Below are 8,948 nucleotides of genomic sequence, written 5' to 3'. Positions count from 1 at the left end.
AAGCACTGTACCTGAATTCACTCTTCCAGTCATTCTTTCAGTCATTCTTTCTTTTCTTGAAAAATTGTGCATTAAGGGAGCTATTTCACCCCCCAAAAGAATCTATACTTAGTGAACTCTCTCTCCCCAGCTCTCTCTCAACTCTCTCCCATCAGACTGTCAGGGAAGTTCGTAATTTCCTGGGTCAGTCTCACCGCGGCAAAACTTTGACGCCATGGATGGACCCGTGTTAGAGCTCCATGTTACAGCTGTTTTATTTAGAAAGTAAAGGAAAATACATCCTCCAGGTGTGAGGGCAGGCCAACCCTAAAGATGCTGAGAGAAGAGAAGCCCCGGCTCAGTTTTGGCTGCTCTATACGATTTTTCTCCTCCCCCTGAGCCTGCACTATGTAAACTGGGCTAGCCAGGAGGGCTGTTTGTTTTACCTGAGGTCCTCACTCTGGTCCTCGGACCTTCCCTTGTTCTATCTTCGGGGCTTTTCCCTTCTTTGTCTTTTAGCCACCGCCTTTCTGGGCCCCTTTTTCCTATTCTAACTACCCAGAAAGACTATTTGATTCCAGAAAATGTGTTTTCAATGTGCATTTTAGACTAGTCACATAACTCAGAAAGAAGCACTGAGTGGATTGCATTCACACTGTGAATCAGCGTGCTCAATAAGCAAACAAGCTTCAGGATGATGCCCCTGTGGGCATGCCAACAGGTCCCCTTCCAGTACTTTTGCACCAGACTTCACGTCGACCTTGGTTTATTCCTGAGTCCTTTCACTGCAAAATGTACTGCAAACTCCCTAAAACCAAGAAGAGCACCTGTACCATTACTTTCCACAGTGATATTCCCCCTCTTCTTTCCAGCAGATTTTTTGTCAGCTCTTTCTATCTTCTCACGATGATGCTTCTTCAAGGGGATGTCTCTGGGGAGTTACCAGCCCATGTGGGTGGCGTCAAGCACACCCACTTCCACCTGGGTGTGCCCGGATCCACCGACAGAGTGTGATGTCCACGGGCAGGAAAGGGCAGCATCTTTCCATAATACCTCTATCTCCCCTCCTCCTCCTAGGAGCCTGCAGGCGCAAGGAACTGGGAGGTCCTACGGCGACGCTGGTGTCCACGCAGGCCTCGCCACGGGTGTCTGCGCGGGCCTCCCCGCGCGGGCCCTGCCCCAGCACTCGCGCTCTCGCCCCGTGGGGCTCCCCGCGTGGCCCCCCGCCCCGCACTCGCGCTCTCGGACCGGTGGGGCTTCCAGCACAGCGCCCAACCCTCACTCTCGCTCTCGCCCCGTGGGGCTCCCCTCGCAGACCCCCGCGCTCGCGCTCTCCCCAAGGGGCTCCCTGCACGGCGTCCCCCCTCCACCCGCGCTCGTGCTCTCTGCCGCAACCGCAACGTTGGACCCGCGCGAAGGGAGATGAGGGGCTGGGCCGAGGAGGCAGCGCCCACCGGGCTCCCCGGGCTGGGAGGCCCTTTGCCGAGGGCTCCGCTCTGGAGATCGCAACCCTCTGACCCAGCTCACAGGGCCTGACGTGCGCGGAGGAGGTGCGAATCACACTGAGATCAGAGGCCGCAGGACCCCTGGAGTCCTGGGCCTCCCTCGGCCTGGCTGTCCAGCTGCTAGGAATGGTAACAAGCCTTGAGTCGGGAAGATCCATGCTCGTCCTGCGCATCTCAGCACCATTCAGACAGCTGGGTGGTTTACCAAACATTGCCTGGGAGAATCTTCCACCGTTTTAAGTAAGTATATCCGTGGGAGAGCACACTCCTGAGTTACAGCACTACTCCAATTAAGGGCTGCTGCTTGGGGTCATTTTGGTGTGTGTTTGTTTTGGGGGGGAGGGGGCTTTTGATAATTTATTTTTAAATTCACAAAACGAATTCACTACAGCTTCTAGTTGAGATTAGATTCCCATTAGATATTTAGATTGATATTTAATATTCTTTATATAAAATTCTTTTAAAATATAAATTTATTATTTTAATTGGAGGCTAATTACTTTACAATATTGTATTGGTTTTGCCGTACATCAACATGAATCCGCCACGGGTGTACACGTGTTCCCCATCCTGAACCCCCCTCCCACCTCCTCCGCATACCATCCCTCTGGGTCATCCCAGGGCACCAGCCTGGAGCACCCTGTATCATGCATCGAACCTGGACTGGCGATTCGTTTCACATATATTATACATGTTTCAATGCCATTCTCCCAAATCAACACTAATACAGTATACTAACGCATATATATGGAATTTAGAAAGATGGTAACGATAACCCTGTATGCAAGACAGCAAAAGAGACATAGATGTACTGAACAGTCTTTTGGACTCTGTGGGAGAGGACGAGGGTGGGATGATTTAGGAGAATGGCATTGGGGGTCTCTTTGAAATCACCGTTTGCTTTCTCTTTTCATCCTAACACTTCAAATCTCCATAGGATAGCCTCTTAAGTCTGGTTTTCAGCTATCTTATCACTTTAAGGTGTGTCTCCAGGGTCCCCAAAAGGAATTTTTGTATCTTCACAGCACTTAGACTTAAGTCACTCCATTCCCAGCATATCATTCACATCTGATGAAAAGTTATCTGGAATTTCAGCTTGCTCCTTAGGACAGTGGTAGTAATAAGACAACCATGGCTATGTTTTCGGCACACCTATCACACAGCAAACACTCTGATAATGTTTTTTTTCTTCGGTGTTAATTTTGTGAATGGCATGAGCTCAAACACTAAGACTTACCATCTCAAATATCATGAAATGAAAGCCAGTTGTTTCCAAGCTACAGGAACACTCACTGAGCTCCAAAAAATGTGCTATGCACAGGCTCAACATCAACAGTTAAAAGATGAGTATGGCACAAACATACCAAAAAAGAGGACTACTGGTGGAATATCTCTTACCTAATGATTAGAATATTTCTACAGAAACGTCGGGAGTATGGTTTGAGAAATTAAGCTGCAAAGGGAACTAGAGGGCACATCAAGAAAGGCTGATGTATGTTAGGTGCTACTTTGAAGGCCTTTCGAATGATCTGATCAGATTCGAAAGACTGCTGCTGGATTGAGATGGACTTAAAGGGGCAAACAAAGGATGAATGAGACATTGGAGGAAAGAAGACCAAACTGGAGATGTTAGCAATAATCCAAGTAAAAAAATAATCCTACGTCAACTCAGCTACTGATCTCTTAGCTTGGTCTCCCTTTTCTACCTCTGCCCCTACTCCTCAGCAGAGCAATAGATTTGACTTTTGGCTTCTCCGTGTTTTACTTGGTTGGCTGACTTGACTTGGAGGGAAGACAGGTAAAGGGCAGGAACATACCCACTACATTTTCTTCCAGGAGTTTTGTGATTTCAGGTCTTATATTTAAATCTTTGATTTATCTTTGACTTTTGCATATGGTGTAAGATAAAGTTTCAATTTAATCCTTTTATAGGAATATCCAGCTTCCCCAAACCATTTATTGAAGAGACTGTCCTTCCCCCATTGAACGTTCCTGGTGTCTTTGTTGAATCTTGTTGACCGTAAGCATGTGGGTTTATTTCTAGGCTCTCTATTCTGTCCCATCAATCTATATATCTGTTTTTATGCCAATACCATAATATTTTAATTACTATAGCTTTGTGATATAGTTTGATACAAGGAAGTGTGATGCCTCCAGCTTTGCTTTTCTTGCTTAATATTAACTGTTCAGAGACTTTTGTTGTCTCATATAAATTTTAGGAATTTTTTTATTTCCATGAAAAATACTGGACTTTTGATAGGAATTGGACTGAATCTATAGATGGCTTTGAGTATTATGGAATTATAATAATATTAATTCTTCTGTTTCATGAACACAGGATATCTTTCGTGACTTCTTCAACTTCCTTCATCACTGTCTTGTAATTTTCAATGTAAAATCTTTCACCTCTTGATTAAATTAATGCTGAAGTATTTTTTGGTGCTACTGTAAATGGGATGGTTTTGTTTCATTTTCAGATAGTTTCTGTTAGTATACAGAAACACAGCTGATTTTTGTGTAAATTTTGAATCCTACAACTTTATTGAATTCATTTATCAGTTCAAACAGTTTCTTTAGGGTTTTCTATATGTAAGATCATATTATTTACCAACAGAAACTGTTTCACGCCTTTCTTCCTATTTGGACATATTTTTTTCTTTTTCTTGCCTAATTCCTCTGATTAGAACTTATAATATTATGTTAAATAGAATTGACAACAGATGGCACCCATATCTTATGCTTGATCTTAAGCAAAAGTGTTCAGCTTTTCACTAATATGATGTTTGCTCTATATTTGTCATATATGGTCTCCATTACATTGAGATACATTCCTTCCTGGTGGCTCAGATGGTAAAGAATCTGCCTGTAATGCAGGAGGCCAGGGTTCGATCCCTGGGTTGAGAAGATCCCCTGGAGAAGGAAATGTCAACCCGCTCCAGTATCCTTGTCTGGAGAATCCCAAGGACAGAGGAGCCTGGCAGGCTATAGCCCATGGGGTCGCAAAGTCAGACACCCTGGGCAACTAGCAGCTCCGTCATGACTAAACAACCGTGAACGTTTGCCAGATGCTTTGCTCTTACATCCCTTCAGGTGCTTTTTGTCTTTCACTTTATTAATGAGATGTCTATGTTATCCTGCCCTTGCATCCTAGGGATAGGTCCCACTTTATCATGGTGTGTGATTCTTTCAGGGTGCTGTTGAATTTTGCTTGCTAATATTTGTTGTAATTTTCTTTCTTGCAGTGTCCTTGTCTGGCTCTGGCAACAGAGTAATACTGGCCTCATAGAATGAATTTGGAAGTGTTCTCTCCTCTTAAATTTTTTTTGAAGCATTTACAAAGAATTGGTATTCTTTCAATGTTTCGTAGACTCACGAGTGAGGCTGTGTGGTCTTGGGTTTTCATTTTCTTGTTAGATTTTTTATTTCTCATTCAATATCCTTGCTCATCACTAATCTGTTAAGCTTTTCTATTTCCTCATGATTCAGTCTTGGTAGGTTGTATCGTCTAGAATTCTTAACCATTTCAGGGTGTCTATCTTATTGAGTATCTGTCTGAACTAATATTCGTATAGAATTTAGAAGAGCACTTAGCAGAGTAAGCACTCGGTAAATTCTAGCTTCCCTTTCTCTTTATATTTCTGAGGGCAACAGCAATCTTAACAGCCAGTGTCTGTAAACACGCTAGGGTGGGACTTACTGGCAGTTCGCTGGCCTGGACTCTGGGCATCCACTGCGTGGGGCGCAAGACAAGCCCAGACCGGGGCTGTGCAGGCTTAGGGTTGGGTTCAAGGCGCTTCCCTTTGTTCTGCCTCCCAATGCTGCATTTTTTTTAATGCAGATTGAAGGTTTCCGGCACCCTTGCATAGGTTGTTGCCATTTTCCCAACAGTAGTTGCTCACTTCATGCCTCTGTGTCACATTTTGGTCAATTCTCACACTATTTCAAGCCATTTTCTTGTGCTGTATTTATTATAGTGATCAAAATAATCCTTGATGTTACTACTGCAGAATGATTATGACTTATTGAAGTCATAGATGATGTATAGCATTCTTGGCTATAAAGTGCTTTTTCATTTTAACACTTTTATTTTGATTTTTTTTTATTTTTATTTTGTATTGGAGTAGACTTGGTTACCATTGTTGTCCTAAATTCAGATATATGCAAAGTGATTCAGTTATACATATCAAGATTGAAGGCAGGAGGAGAATGGGATGACAGACAGATGCAAGGAGCAAGCATCTTTTTATTTCATGCCTGCAGTCACCATCTTCAGTGATTTTGGAGCCCAAGAACATAAAGTCTGTCACTGTTTCCATTGTTTCCCCATCTATTTGCCATGAAGTGTTGGGACCGGACGCCATGATCTTAAGTTTTTTGAAGGCTGGGCTTTAACCCAGCTTTTAAACTCTCCTCTTTCACTTTCATTAAGAGGCTGTTTAGTTCCTCTTCTCTTTCTGCCATAAGTGAAAAAAGTGAAGTCGCTCAGTCATGTCCATCTCTTTACGACCCCATGGACTTTAGCCTACTATGCTCCTCCGTCCATGGGATTTTCCAGGCAACAGTACTGGAGTGGGTTGCCATTTCCTTCTCCAGAGGATCTTCCCAACCCAGGGATCAAACCAAGGATGATGTCATCTGCACATCTGAGGTTATTGATATTTCTCCTGGCAATCTTGATTCCCCTTGTAAGTCATCCAGCCCAGCATTTCACACGATGTACTCTGCATGTAAGCTAAATAAGCAGGGTGACAATATACATCCTTGACGTACTCCTTTCCCAATTTGGAAACACTCCATTGTTTCGTGTCTGGTTCTAACTGTTACTTCCTGACCTGCATACAGATTTCTCAGGCGGCAGGTAAAATGGTCTGGTATTTCCATCTCTTGAAGAATTTTCCACAGTTTGTTGTGATCCACACAGTCAAAGGCTTTGGCATAGTCAATAAAGCAGAAGTAGATGTTTTTCTGGAACTCTCTTGCTTTTTCCGTGATCCAGCAGACGGCAATTTGATCTGGTCCCTCTGCCTTTTCTAAATCCAGCTTGAACATCTGGAAGCTCACAGTTCATGTACAGTTGAAGCCTGGCTTGGAGAATTTTGAGCATTACTTTGATAGCCTGTCGTTCAGTTCAGTCACTCAGTCATGTCTGACTGTTTGTGACCCCGTGGACTGCAGCACACCAGGCCTCCCTGTCCATCACCAACTCCCGGAGCTTACTCAAACTCATGTCCATTGAGTTGATGATGCCATCCAACCATCTCATCCTCTGTCATCCCCTTCTCCTCCTGCCCTCAATCTTTCCCAGCATCAGGGTCTTTTTAAATGAATCAGTTCTTCACATCAGGTGGCCAAAGTATTGGAGCTTCAGATTCAGCATCAGTCCTTCCAATGAATATTCAGGGCTGATTGCCTTTAGGATGGACTGGTTGGATCTCCTTGTAGTCCAAGGGACTCTCAAGAGTCTTCTCCAACACCACAGTTCAAAAGCATCAATTTTTCGGTGCTCAGCTTTCTAAGATGAGTGCATTTGTGCAGTAGTTTGAACATGCTTTGGCAATGCCTTTCTATGGGATTGGAATGAAAGCTGACCTTTTCCAGTTCTGTGGCCACTGCTGAGCTTTCCAAATTAGCTGGCATATTGAGTGCAGCACTTTCACAGCATCATCTTTTAGGATTTGAAATAGTTCAGCTGGAATTCCATCACCTCCACTAGCTTTGTCTGTCTGATGCTTCCTAAGGCCCACTTGACTTTGTATTCCAGGATGTCTTGCTCTAGGTGAGTGATCACACCATCATGTGATCCAGGTCATGAAGATCTCTTTTTGTATAGTGTTTTTGTGTATTCTTGCCACCTCTTCTTAATATCTTCTGCTTCTGTTAGGTCCATATCATTTCTATCCTTTATTGTACCAATCTTTGCATGAAATGTTCCCTTGGTATCTCTAATTTTCTTGAGATCTCTAGTCTTTTCCATTCTATTGTTTTCCTCTGTTTCTTTGTATTGATCATTAAGGAAGGCTTTCTTATCTCTCCTTGCTATTCGTTAGAATTCTGCATTCAGATGGGTGTATCTTTCCTTTTCTCCTTTGCCTTTAGCTTTAGTTATGTATATATACATGTATCTATTATTTTCAAATTATCTTCCTGTTTAGGTTATTACAGAATATTTAGCAGAGTTCCCTGTGTGGTACAGCAGGTCTTTGTTGATTGTCTTATTTTATTAGATATAACAACAAAATATAACCATATCTTTGTTGAATAGATATAACAGTGTGTACCTATCAGTCCCAAATTCCCAACCTATTTCTCTTCCGACTCTTAACTCCTGGTAGCCATGAGTTTGTTCTATAACTCTGTGAGTCTGTTTTGTAAATAAATTCCCTTGTATCATTTTTTTTAGATTCCACATATAAGCAATATCCTATGAAATCTGTCTTTGCCTGACTTACTGTGCTTACTCTGATAATCCCTAGGTCTTCTACATTGCTGCAAATGGCATCATTTCAGGTTTTTAGTGGCTGAGTAATATTCTACTGTATATATGTACCACTTCCTTATCCATTCCTCTTCCGACGGATATTCAGGCTACTTCCCTGTCTTGGCTATCGTAAACAGAGCTGCAGTGAACACTACGGTGCATGTATCCCATCAAACCATGTTTTTCTCTGGACCTATGCCCAGGAGTGGAATTCCAGAATCATTTGGTAGCTCTATTTTTAGTTTCTTAAGGAACCTCCCTACTGTTCTTCATATTGGCTGTACACGTTCTCACCAACAGTGTAGGAAGTTTCCCTTTTTCCCCACACCCTCTCCAGCATTTATTGTTTGTAGACTTTTTGATGGCCATTCTGACCGGTGTGAGGTGATATCTCATTGTAGTTTTGACGTGCGTCTCTCTAATAATTAGTGATGCTGAGCTTCTTCTCATATGCCTCTTGGCCATCTGTATCTCATCTACTCTTTAACTAAAGTGTGCACATTTTTTAGGCAATGCTGTTGCACACAGTAGACTGCAATATAGCATGAACATCGCTTTACATTGGAAGTCCAGAAATTCATGAGATTTGCTTTATTGCAGTGGTCTATAAATAATCTGCAGTATCTCCAAGGCATGCCTGTATAGTTTTCTGGGAAGGAAATTATGACCTACTCAGTTAAATTCACGTGGTCATACCTTGTCCAGTCAGCTATAGCTCGATAGAGAGATATTTGTGTGAAGACCAAAGATGGCAACCAGGAACTCAAACCTGGATAGCCCTGGGCATTTAGGGTAGTGAGAACTTCTCAGAAAAGGTAAGAATAGGAGTGGAGGTACCTACCTCAAAAGGCATTTACTCAGTCTCATTTAGAGACCATGATGAAAGCATAAAATCTGAGCCATAGCTCTCGGGTTTTGACAGGAAGTTGTTAGCCACATAGCAAAGAGTAACATAAGTAGGTGGATCAAAGAAGCTTCCCTCATGG

The sequence above is a fragment of the Ovis aries genome, chromosome 15 (assembly GCF_016772045.2).
Source record: "Ovis aries strain OAR_USU_Benz2616 breed Rambouillet chromosome 15, ARS-UI_Ramb_v3.0, whole genome shotgun sequence".
Taxonomy (NCBI): Eukaryota; Metazoa; Chordata; class Mammalia; order Artiodactyla; family Bovidae; genus Ovis; species Ovis aries.
Note: the sequence above shows the minus strand (reverse complement) of the source record.